Consider the following 13,492-nt stretch of genomic DNA (forward strand, 5'->3'; position numbering starts at 1 on the left):
TCTGGGTCACCCTGGGGAACCCCTATGACACTATTTCTTTGTCTATTAGTGTGTGATGTAAGTGAAAAAAGAATGTTGAGAACTAAGAACAATGGACGTGGGACAGTGATTGCAGCTCTTAAATTTCCTTTGATTTGATTCAGCTTGACATAAGAAACAAACAAATAACCAAACCAAACAAACAAAAAACCCATGTTATTTCCAGTTCTGGTTCAGCTTCTGACATGAGACTGGGAAACTGAGAGAGCAAAAACCCTGAAAAGGGTGGGAGAAGCATACTCTAGCCAAGCTAACACTGCCCAGAAACCATAAAGACAATGAAGTGAAAATCTTGGCACCTTTGGAGATTGAAAGGGAAATGCATTGAGGATGGTCTTATAGAGAACATGGGGCTTGGGTTCATCACAGCCACTAATCTAATTTATATCTCTACAGATCTGCCAGTTCTGGGCCTTTCACATAAATGAAGTCATACAATATACTGTCTTTTTTGACTGGCTTCTTTCACAGTAGGATTCAGGATGCTGGAGAAGCAGTAGGTAAACTACAACCAGAGGGCCAAATCTGGCCACATACATTTGAGATTTTGGGGTTTTCTTTTAGTTCAACTGAGATCTAACTGACAAAACTGTAAAATATTTAAATATTTAAAGTGCGCAACATCATGATTTGATATACATATGCATTGTGAAAAGATGTCCACCATGAGTTAATTAACATGTCCATCACTGAACATATTTATACTCTTTTAAAAAAAACACTTAAATTCGACTCTTATCAAATTTCAGTTATACAACACAATATTATTGACTATAGTCACCATGCTATATATTAGATTCTCAGACTTTATTCATCTTATAACTGAAAGCTTATACCCATTTACCAGTCTCTTCCTATTTTTCCCACCTCTCAGCGCCTGGAAACCACCATCTTCTCTCTGCTTCTCTGTGTTTGACTTTTTTTTGATTTTGGGGTTTTTCTTAGATTCCACATATAGGTGATACCATGCAGAATTTGTCTTTCTCTTTCCAATAGTTCATTGGTAGTATATAGAGATGCAACTGATTTTTATATAATGATTCTATAACCTGCAGTTTTACTGAAATTGTTTATTACTTCTAATACATTTTTATTGGAGTCTTTAGGGCTTCTAAATATATATAATATCATGTCATTTCTAAACAGAGATAATTTTACTTCTTCCTTTCTGATTTAGATGCATTTACTTCTTTTCCTTGCCTAATTGCTCTGGCTAGGACTTCCAGTACTATGTTGAATGAAAGTGGTGAGAATGAACATCTTTGTCTTGTTTCTGATCTTAGCGGAAAAGATTTCTCCTTTTCACTATTGAGTACGATATTAGCTATACGTTTGCTAGATATGGCCTTTATTATGTTGAGGCACATTCCTTTTATACTTAGTTTGTTTAGAGGTTTTATCACTAAAAGATGTTGACTTTTGTCAAATGCTTTTTCTGCATCTATTGAGATGATCACATGATTTTTACCCTTCATTTTGTTAAGGTGGTATATCTCATATTGATCTGTGGATGCTGAACAATCCTTACGTCATATCCCTGGAATAAATCCCATTTGATCATAGTGTACTGTAACAGTCCTTTAATGTACTTTTAAATTTGTTTTGCTAATATTGTGTTGAGGACTTTCGCATCTATGTTTAGCATCTATGTCTGCTAATATTTTGTTGAGGACTTTTGCATCCAGGATACTGGCCTGTAGTATTCTTTTCTTGTGGTGTCCTTGCCTGATTTTGTATCAGGGTAATGCTGGTCTCATAAAATGAATTTGGAAGTATTCCCTCCTCTTCTGTTTTTTTGGAAGACTTTGAGAAAAATTAGTATTAATTCTTTAAATGTTTGGTAGAATTCAGCATTAAATCCATCTTGTTCTGAAATTTTCTTTGTTGGGTAGTTTTTTTTTTTTTTTTTTTTTTTTTTGCGGTATGCGGGCCTCTCACTGTTGTGGCCTCTCCGTGCTCCGGACGCGCAGGCTCAGCGGCCATGGCTCACGGGCCCAGCCGCTCCGCTGCATGTGGGATCTTCCCGGACCGGGGCACGAATCCGTGTCCCCTGCATCGGCAGGCGGACTCTCAACCACTGCGCCACCAGGGAAGCCCTGTTGGGTAGTTTTTGATTATTGATTCAATCTCCCTAAAAGTAACTGGTTTGTTCAGGTTTTCTATTTCTTCATGCCTTGGTCTTGGTAGATTGTATGTTTCTAGGACTTTATCCATTTACTCTAGGCTATCTAATTTGTTGGTTTATAACTGTTCCCGGTAGTTTCTTATAATTCTTAATATTTCAGTGTTAGCAGTTCTAATGTCTCCTCATTCATTTCTGATTTTATTTGAGTCCTTTCTCTTTTTTTCTTAGTTTAGCTAAAGGTTTGACACTTTTTCTTACCTTTAAAAAAAAAAAACAGCTCTTAGTTTTATTGTCTTTTTAGTTTCTACTTCATCTTTTTCTGATCTGATCTTTAGCTATTTTTTTCTCCTGCTAAATTTGGGATTAGTTTGTTCCTTTCTAGTTTCTTGAGGTGTAAAATTAGGTTGTTCAATTCAGACTTGTTTTTCTTGGAAACTATGTATTCAGGCTCCTTTCAGGGAAAGAGTGGAAAATAGGCACTTTTGCCTTCTCTCTTTGCACTGAGCCCTGGGGGATAGCCACAAGGGCTGTTCAGGTCCCCATTAAGAACTACTTCTTTATATGCTATAGTCTTGTGGGTCTTGTGGATGCTGGCTCCACTGGCTTTCAGAGCAAGGGGTCCATCCCTCAGCTGTCAGCCTTAAAGGTTATCAGCACTATATGTGTGGCCCAAACACTTCACTCCTCAGGGAGAAGCTGGGATTTAGCAGTTCCCTCTTGATTGTATGGTATTGTGCTGGGGTGGGATTGTTCTCAGCCTTTCTTACCTGTCTTGATGTGGATATTTTCTTACTCTCCACATGTACAGGAGACATTCATCTCATTTCTGGATTTCCTTCAGAAGGAATTGCTTCATGGGTAGCTGTACATTCAATGCATCCATGAAAGGAGGGAAGTTCAGGAGCCTCCTGTATCACCTTCTTGGTCCTTCCCTCCACACCCATTTGTTTGCATGTTATCTATGGTTGCTTTCATTCAACAACAGCAGAATTGAATTGAATTAAGTAGTTGCAACAGAGAACATATGGCTCACAAAACTGAAAATATTTACTATCTGACCCTTTACAGAAAAAAATTGTTGATCTCTGGACTGTAGTAATTCAAAAGGAAGGGAAGAATATCACAACAAAAGCAGGAAATTATGAATAAGCATAATACATTAGCGGGCAGAAAGGACATCAATCTGCTCTAAGCAGGATACCCTGGAAGTGGTGAGTGGGGGAAGGAAAGTATCAGGTTGGAAAGTCCACATTATAAGTATAAATAGTCTTGATTACCAGATCAAAGTGTTTTCACTTCTTTCTGCATGTAGAAAAACAAGCCATTTGAAGGGTCTTTCTTTAGTATTATGAGGTTGTTATTTTAATTTAGCAGTTATATAAGATAAACTAAATAGGAAATCCCCAGAAAAACTTACCTTCAGGATGCATCATACAGAAGACTGGAAATGGACCAACTCAGGTAAAAACTAGGATTCCCTGATACTCCATTCCCTTATACTCCATTCCCTTATACTCTAGTTCAAAGATTGCCTCTTCTCCATAAGAGTGAACCATTTATCGATTTTTTTTTCCAAAGTGAACCACTTAGATTTTCTTACTCCAAGCATTTTTCCTCTCCTTCCTTGTTTTTTCTACTTTCCACCCTTAACTTACTGCATATATAGCTCTGCCAGCTTGGATCAATTCTTAAAGCCTCAGAAGAGACATCTCTTGCTGAAGCTGGATTTGCTGCTCAGCGGCAGCCTGAAAGTTAATAATGGGACCCTATCACCAAATAATAACCATTACTTTCCTCCTAATGTCCCTGAAACATTATTAAAATGTAGCACTATAGCCCCTTATAGGCAATTTACCTCTGTAAAAGGTCATCTGCAAGTACAGTACTTAAAAATATGCCACAAGGAGCTGTGAGATTACGTGCTGAACCATTCACCACCCAGCATAAGTCTTACATCAAATGGTCACATTTTAAATGTATCCGCTCTCTCTTACACATGGCAATGGAATGTTCTCTGGTACATGTTCATTCACAGCAGAACACATCCCATCTCCCTCAGTTTTCTAAATGTTTTGAGCATTCCTTGGGCTTAGGGATGCTAACAAAGCAAACGCTTAGGCAAGTGAGCTTTACCTTCAATGAGTCTTACCACTCTTTTCCGTGACCTGAAAGATACCAAGGGTCTTCATGCTTCCCATAGACTATCCATAACCCCCTACTTCAACCACATTTTAGCTTTCTTTTCTCAACAGTATCTTATGCTCTAGACTTTACTCAATTTCTGCTTCTCCCAAAAGACTGACACATCGAGGAAGTTCCAGTTTACACTCTCCGTTGGTCAGCTTTAACAAAATATTATAGACTAGATGGTTCAACAGCAGAAATTGATTTCTCACAGCTCTGGAGGCTGGGAAGTCCAAGGTCAAGGACACAATCAAGCAAAAAATATAAAGGAACTAACACAGGGAGAAGAAAGTTGTTGAGATAAGAAGATTAAAATGATTTTTTTTAAATATCAGTGGACTAATAATAGAAAATATTCCATCCATGAAGCAAGAACAGGATATTCTAAGAAAGAAAATTCAGAGAACAAATTAAAACAACTCATAAATTAAAAGCACGCTAGGAATCAAGAGTTTCAGAAAAAAGATAAAATATATGCTTGAAGAATTCTCCAGGAAGTAGAGCATAAACAAAAGAGATAAAAATGAGAAAGTAAAGATAAGAAAGCTGAAGGTCCAACCCAGAAAAACAAATTGAAATTAAAAGAGTTCTTGGAAGAGAAAAGAGAGGAAAAGGACAGGAAGAATCATGAATAAACTAGTTTAAGAAAACTTCTAAAAAACTGAAGGATAGTTTCCAGGTTGAAAAGTCCTACAAGAATCCAGCAAAATGCCTAATAATACAGAAGGCATAATACTGTAAAAATGCACCTCACTGGTGTGTTGGAGTACCAGTTGATGGTGTATTAAATTAAGAATATTCAGATTACGACCTGCTGAATGGGGAGGCACAACGCACCCACCCACCCATGGGCCAGCAGGTAGCTCCCCCTCAGCATCCCAGCTCCCACCTCGGAAAAGTGAAAACTCAGGGGTTGTTTTGATTAAAGACCCAGAACATTCACACAAAGGACATAAAGTCAAAGATTTATTACTTACAGATCCCACAAAGAGGAGAGGGGGGATGCAATGAGCTGGGGAAAGGGCAATCCTCCATCCCGGGTCACAAGCAAGTAGGAGATGGCAGGGTACCAAGCCCCTATTATTTATATGGTGGTTGGGACAGAGGTCACTAATTTTTCATCGGCTCAACTGTAAGTGGTTATTTTAAAAGATGCCCTGGGAAAAGCAATGGCAGAGCTTGTGATAGGAATCCTAAGCTCAGGTCCTTCCTAAATGTCTAGACTCTGGGCATGAGCAGGATAGTCATACATACATGTAAAACACCTAGGCAGCAACTCAAAAGAGCTGTTTTCTCATTACCATTTGGAGATAGTAGTAGATATTTAACTACCCCAGTTAGAAGAAAAAGAGTCTTCAGATTTCTGAAAAGCAACACTGAAACCTGTATCGATGCCTTCACAGTTCTGAAGAAAAACAATTTCCAACATAGAATTCAATACCCAGGCAGACTACCAATCAAGAATAAGAATACCCTGAAAATATTTTCAAATCAATCAGTTCTCAAGCTATTAACCTCCCACAAATTTCTTTCATAGAAAGCTATGAGGAGATTTTTTTTTTCCCCAAAATGAAGAAGTAAACTAGGACAGAATACTTTATGGGACATAAGAAACAAGAGATAACAATACAAGAGAGAAGCAGAGAACCACCAGGATGATGGTGAAGAGGGTTCCCAGTATAACTACTATGCACCAAATGCAGAGTGTAATGAGTCCAGATTGAAGCAAGTTCCAAAATTTGTGGCCAGGAACAGCGCAGGGCCTCATATTTACAGCCAGCTTTTCCTCCAGAGTGAAGTGTTAAGCATACTAAAATTAAGAGAACAACCACTTTTATTGGTGGCATCCATCACGGTGACAGTGTATGGCTAAGACTAAATGACAAGACAATAAAGAAATATGTTCCTATCAGAATGCTTACATCAAAGCCTGTTTTCTCTGTTTTAATCAATGTCCTGGCAAGAGCTATCTCCATCCTATAAACTACAATGCAGAATAAAGCACAAATCTGCACAAAAGGAATTCTCCTATGTACACAGTAGCTTATATATACATGGAATATTTCTGAAGGATTCTTTTTTTTTTTTGATACTGAATGTTTATTCAAGACTAGTATGCAGAACATTTACAGTCCCATGGAGGACTCACAAATATTTTAAATTCAGGATGTGGATTTAACATTCACAGTGCATAAGGCGAAAGGTGTATCAACTATGTACCTGCAACTTCATGTGAAAGAGAATTTTACTTTAGCAAATACTTCCTTTACATAGAGGGAAATATCCTTAAACATATCTACTTTAATTTTAGTATACTCAGAGTAGGGAAAAAACAGTGTTTCCTTTTATACAGGTCTCAAGAATTAAATAAAATTGACTCCATAGATCATGGTTAAGAAACACATGGTAAAGAATGGTTTCAAAATACTTATATTTTTGTTTTCAATGAAACTCCCCCAAATTGATTTTCTTTAACAACAAAGAGTCTTTATTCCACTTGATAACATTTTTCATGTTAAGCGATATTATATGCTTGTCCTCTTTAAACATTTAAAACAATTAGGACATAGAGGCATTATCTAAAGTTTCAAACTGACAGAGAAGTCAGTTTACACATCTTCGTCTTATGAATAGTGAATAAAACAAGGTACATTCTGTTGTGAATGTAATGAGAAAAAGTACTCTTAGCAATAAAGTAGCCCTCCCTCTTTACCATTACTTTCATTCCATCACACAGAAGGCAAAGAAAACAATTCCAATACTTCAATATCTGCTAAGGATGATCTATGGCCCTTGGAGTATATGTATGCGTGGACACACCCCACATGCACATCTATGTAAGTATGTCTGTCTGTATGTATTTAATCAATACAACTGGAGGAATTACATACAACCATGAAAAAATACAATAAATGCAATAAATGAAAAATACTAAGTGAATAAAAGTTAACATAAGCCATAGGAGATTTCAGAGAAGCGACAGGCCCGTGGATAAGAGATTAAGACTTCAAGGTGAAAGTGACATTTGTTCTGAACCCTAAAGGACAACTATAACTGTGAAAAGCTGGGAGATGAAGGTAGGAGATTCCAGCTTCAGAACTGTGAATTAAGATTTTTAAAGACGCATGCTCACCAAAGCATTTCCGGAAGAAAAAAATGGAAGAGCATAAGCGGAAGGGGGAAAAGAGGAATCTATGGAGGAGACCTTATATGCCTTAACTTTGAACTCTATTCTGGAATTACCAATGAACCATTAATGGAATTTTAAACCAAGAAGTGGTATGATCAAAGCAGTCCCTTAAGGTCAAAAGGCAGGTATGCAGGCAATACTGGATAAGGAAGAGACTGAAGGTAGTAAGTCATAATCAGAATGGTTTAGGAGAAAGTGACAGATTTAATATACTTTTGTTTATACTACTGGCATACAAAGGACAGGGAAGAATGCCAAAAACTCTCAGCCTATCACAGGTATGACTCACTTAACAACAATGTGGTTTTTGTAAATCCATTAATACCCAGAGATATTTTGATCTTTTGATTCTCAGTAATTCAGGGCCCACACTTAATTGGTGAACTTCAGCTTCCTTACCAGAGGGCTAAGATCTCTAAAGCAGTATGTATGTAATAGTGTACCTAGCTTCTTTAAGATACCCCAGGGCTAAATGTGAATCTGTATCCCCTAGCAGTGGCTCTCAAGCTTTTTACTGAGCCTAAGAATTACCAGGGCAGCTATGTAAAATGCAGATTTCTAATCCTCATTTTAGGCCTACAGAATATATGTTTTTTTTAAGAGGTATCCCAGGTAATTCCTCAAGTCCACCTTAAACAAGTCATTTAAGCTCCCTAGCTTTGCTACCATTATCTGTAAAATAGGTACAATATCACTGTCTTACAGAGGTATGAGAATTAAATGATATAATATGTATTATTAAGTATCCAGGAATAGCCCTGGCACTTTGTAGATGCTAATATGATAGCTCTACCTTCTCCTTTACATGTTAATTTTGGATTTACTGATACTGGGTTTCTTAAGACTAGAGGATAGTTTCCCAGTAGACTTACAGAGTCCCTATTTGTTCTATTAACTAATAAAAGAATATGGAACCTTAGGAGAAGCTTTTCTCTTCCTCTTTCTTTTCTGCTGCAAATAAGGTAGTTATATGTGCTTTTCTTCTGTCTTTTCTTACAAATAAAGACTGGCCTTCAAACTTGGATCAAACAAGCAACACAGAGAAAGTAAGCCAAAATGAGTGAAGAAAGAACTGTTAGGCCCATCCACTTCCAGAACTCCTCCCTTCAACTTTTCTCCTCTTCTTGCCAGCTTCCTGGCAAATTGAACAAGGTTGTGATGGTTAAGAGTTGGGGCTAGACACAGGGGTGCTGTAGGTGCTATCACCCTTCCAGCATGTGCTTAACCTCCTGGTTTGCAGAGGGCAATGGCATGCATTCACTTGGATGCTAAAGACAAGCCCTTTCCTTGGCCAGGGGGTCTGACTACATGAGGCAGGACACTGTACAAGAGGCCTCACATCTGACTCTCATTTAGAGTCCAGAAGGCCCACTCCTTCAGCCATATCCTACATCCTGGCCTTTTAGTTACTTCTAGGAGGTCTTGTTGGTATATTAAGAAAGGAAAATAGGGTCAAATCCTAGCTTCACCACTGACTTAGCTGTGTAACACTGAACAAGTTATTTAAGCCCAAATTCAATTTTCTCAAGTTAATTTGAAGCTGTTCTGTAGGCAGTGGGGAACTGATGGTTTTTGAGGAGGAAAGTAACAAACAAAATTAGCTCCCTTAACCTGCTGTATAGCACAGGGAGCTCAGCTCAGAGCTCCGTGATGGCCCAGTTGGGTTGGATGGCGGGTGGGAGGTCCAAGAGGGAGGGGATGTGTGTATGCGCATGGCTGATTCACTTCACCGTGCAGCAGAAACCAACACAACATTGCAAAGCAACTATACTCCAATAAAAAATTTAACCAAAAAAAAATAGCTCTCTTCTCCCAAAACAGTGCCCCTCCAAAAGAAACCAAACACAGACTAATTTTTTAATTTACATTTTTTCTGTTAAAATAAAAAACTAGAGTTAAATTCTCAAAGTCTAAATTAGACTAAATATAAAACTGCTATACAACGCACTGAAAGGATTTATAGTTAGCATCCCTCAAAAGTATCTAGTCATCTTCCACCTTTTTCCTTTTTCCTAAATTCATTCTGCTCTAGTCTTCACTATCATCACATGCACTTTATTCCATCAAACATCATTTTTCAGGAACAACCTACCTGAATAATCATTAAGCCTCTTTAGAGCTTTCCCAAACTTAAACTTTGTCGTTTTGATTATACACCCCAAAGCATTACTTTCCTCACTTTTTTTGCTTAGTACCAGAATGTTCTAAAAAGAAACAATAAAAGTTGTTTATTTCCCTAAAAAGAAAGATCAGTATATCCAATGGCTATTAAGTTAACCACTTAATAAAACACATCAAAAACTACTCATCCTTATGTTAATTAACTGAAACACAAAATGGCTTCTCGTAACTTGTTTGCTTTCGAAATACTTCACATTTCAACCCCATATCCATACAAAGAGAGAAAATCCAAACATACTCTCCTTACCTAAAATCAGCAGAGAAGGCTAAAAAGCATTATTTAGGACTTTTTTAGACCTTGAAAAACAGTTACACTCCCAATGTGTATCTAAATTACACATCAGTTTTTATCCTGTGACACTGCTTCAACTTAAGTTCATCATAGTTAAATTGACTGGGCTACTGCTTCATCTTTCAAGTCAGATGGAGATTCTTTTGCATCAAGGCTCTTATTCAAGATTTCTTCTTCAGCAAAATTGACTGTTAAATTAGGCAGAAGTTTTCCAAGACTACATGGTATTGTGGTTCTCAATCTTTGTTCCACTGGAGAAAACCTAATTAGCGGTGAAAGAGACCGTTTTCTTTCACCAAGGGACATGCGTGAAGATGGTTTTGTATAGTCAGCGTGCAAATCATGAGTGCCCAAACAGTTAAGCATATCATCAGTTTGCATGTATTGGGAAGTAAGGCTCAGTTCAGGTTTGTCTTTCAAGTGTTTCAGGATTAGAGAGGCAAATTTCTTCCCTTTGCTTGGACAGAGATTTCTTCAGAGCTTCATATCCACTGCAAGTAGCCTGTGAATTAAAGTCTGATTCTGGAGTAGTTTGTCTTCCTTCCACAACACCTTCTGGGAAAACGCCACTGTGCAGAGGACTATTTGGTTCCAGTTTAAAATTGGCCTCTGTACTACTGGAGCTATTAAGACTTAAGTGACCAACTTCTTCTGGAAGAGTTTCATGTAATATGCCAAAATCACTATCTTTAAAATTGGAACTAATTCCACTTGATACCTGAAAAGAGTTCCATAACATACTTTTATGCGTGGAAAGATCTCTGTAAAAAGCTTTCGAGTGGTCTGAGATTTTAATATACCATTCTTCACTGCTACCTATCACATCTCTCCTACTGCCTACAGCAGGGGAGAATGTCTCTATTTGGCTAGTTTCTAAAAGCTTGTTCTGTAAAGCTGTACATTCCAAATCTTGCTTACAAATTATGTCCTTATTTAACAAATCTGACAGATTTTGTGTTGTTGGTTCACCTATGTAACTGGTCACCACAGGTTTCTGAAGCACACACTTAAGGCAATCTGAAACAACTTTCTCTTCAGGCAGATGAGAATGGCTAGAATCGGACACAGTGGTTGCTGAGAAAAAACTGGCCCTGTTAAACTCTTTTTGATCATGCACCACAGGTAAGGATTCTGGCAACACTTCTCTATGTTCAGTATCCATCTGAATTGGTTCTGTACTTCTGTTTTCTTCTATTTTAACAGCTTTTCTCCATGAGCTCCTAATATCACTTATCAAGTTTTCTGGAGTTCAGGGAACTTGATTCCTTGTTAAGAACAGGTTAGAAACTAGAGAGTCAATTAGTTCCTCTAACATTACTTCTTTTCCTTTAGAAGGTTGTGGTGAATCAGCTAAAACTGCCCTTGCAACCTCTTCTACCAGATGATCTTGCTATTTTTGGAATGGATCACATTTTTAGCTGGCAGAGACCCTCCAAATGCACTACTCTTTGCAATATTTGATGATGAAGAGTCTTCCACTTCAAATTCTGGTGTTTTCTTAGAAATTGTTTAATTTTTCTCTCTAGAAGATGTCAGCTTCCTGTCCTTTTCAAGTAGCGTAACACTGTTTCTATCTGATGGTGAAATGAGCTGTAACAGGAAAGAAGCAGGGCTCTTGGCTAGATCACATTTAGTTTCCAGTATGTCACTTGCCCTTCTTGCAATCATTTTCCTGGATATGTTCCTTAGGTGTATCTGGAAGTGAAGCAGGGTACTGCAAAAGAATACTCTTTGTGTATGCTTCTTCTGAGGCAGGATCAAATGAAAGGGGAGACATAGGTGGTAAAAGATCCACAGCTGGAGTCCAACCTTTAATTAGACTGAAAGGAGACAGGCTGAGAAATTCTTTCCAAATTTTATGCCATTCTTCTTGTTTTTCAACAATAGAATGTCTTATAGTTGTGAGATCTTCTTTTATTTTATACCTCATATGTTTCAGATCTGACAGTCTTTCTCTCTGAAATTTGGTCTCTTTTTCAAGGAAGTGAAGGTCTATTGTCAGTCTTGCTTGGTTAGCCTGACAATGTTCATATTTCATTACTTTCAAGACTTCATTTAATAACTGAATAACTGTTAAGAGATTCAATTTTCCAACCTCATAAACATTTCCTATGTGCAACTGACACATTTGTTTCTCAATTTTGTCAGGTAAGAGCCTTGGAATATTGATAGCAACATTAGTTCCACCTAAAGTATATTGGTTAACAAGACTAAGGACTGAACTAACAACTTCTCTTTTTCCAAAAACATGAATGTTTCATTCACTGAAGCCCACAAAGACCGAACCTTTTGAATTTTCTCTTGTATATTACTTTGGTCATCATAGGGTTCCATTTTTTTAATTTGGTTTTGCTGTCCTATACATTCTGATCTCAAATTTCATGCTTGTTTAACTGACAATTGTGCATTTTCCTGGCATTTTGAGGTAACACAATCTTCTCTCTGCAAAATTTGTAAAAATCTGTTACGTGCTACATGGCATCTGGCAATGCACTTGTGCAAATCTTGTGGCTTTACATTAAATGTCTCTGTAAAATGTACAGAATTTTTAGAATGGGTTTTTATATTTTTTATTGCAACAAATCTTGCAAAGTGATACATCAAATGAATAAACTTAGGACCACCAGGAGAAAGAAATAGTGAACCCACAACTGGAGAAAAGCTACTTCCACATTCAGCAGAAATCTTTTTTAACCATTCACAGCAATGTTTTCGGAATTCAGTATCACTTTTTTGGTCAAATGGACGCCAACAAAGTTTGAACACTTCTTTACTGAGAGACTGGTCAAGCGTTTGAAACAAAAAATAAGAAACTATTTGAAAGGCCTCACGGTTCAACTTGTCAAACATGTTCACTCCGAGGTGTGTGTGTGACACAGGCTACGGTCGCCGAGCCCAGCTCGAAGCCGAGTGCCTGCAGATACATCCAGAGATGCTCCTTCTCCAAAGTGGTGACCCAGGCCGAACTCATCTTCGTGGTAGGCAGGGCCCGGCAAAGGAAGAAAGCGCAGGGTCCAGCGACCAAAAGGGCCCCTCAGGCTTTTTCCCTACGGGCAGCCTGACGTGACTGCGACCCCTCCATTGCCACTGCCTGATCCTCTCTCGTCTGGAACCATTTCGCCTCAAATGGCCTCAAATGCCTCAAGTGGCCTGAGACTCTAAAGTCTCAGGGAAATAGAGCCTCTAAGGGTAGTACGGAACAGCAGCCAAAGGGAAGTCCTGAAGGATTCTTTATAAGCTGGTAGCAGTATTAGCCCCCAGGAAAAGGAACTGGAAGGGCTAGAGGGGAAAAGCTGATTAAAGACTTACTTTTTACAATTTACCCTTTTGATCTTTTTAAAGATTGTAATATGTTCCTGTATTATACAATGACTAAATGATTAAAATAAAGTATATTTCCTACTAATTATTATAAATACATACACTTTTGATTCAGTGATTTTATTTGTGGGAATTTACCCAACAAAGAAACCTAAATATG

The 13,492-nt window shown here is 37.9% G+C and overlaps 1 pseudogene; it reads right to left on the minus strand.

The window, feature by feature from the left end:
* Positions 1–10,104: 10,104 nt before the first annotated feature.
* LOC112392714 (HAUS augmin-like complex subunit 6) lies at positions 10,105–12,982 on the minus strand (annotated as a pseudogene).
* Between the last annotated feature and the right edge of the window lie 510 nt (positions 12,983–13,492).

This window comes from Neophocaena asiaeorientalis, unplaced genomic scaffold (genome assembly GCF_003031525.2).
Source record: "Neophocaena asiaeorientalis asiaeorientalis breed wild unplaced genomic scaffold, Neophocaena_asiaeorientalis_V1.1 scaffold32, whole genome shotgun sequence".
NCBI lineage: Eukaryota > Metazoa > Chordata > Mammalia > Artiodactyla > Phocoenidae > Neophocaena > Neophocaena asiaeorientalis.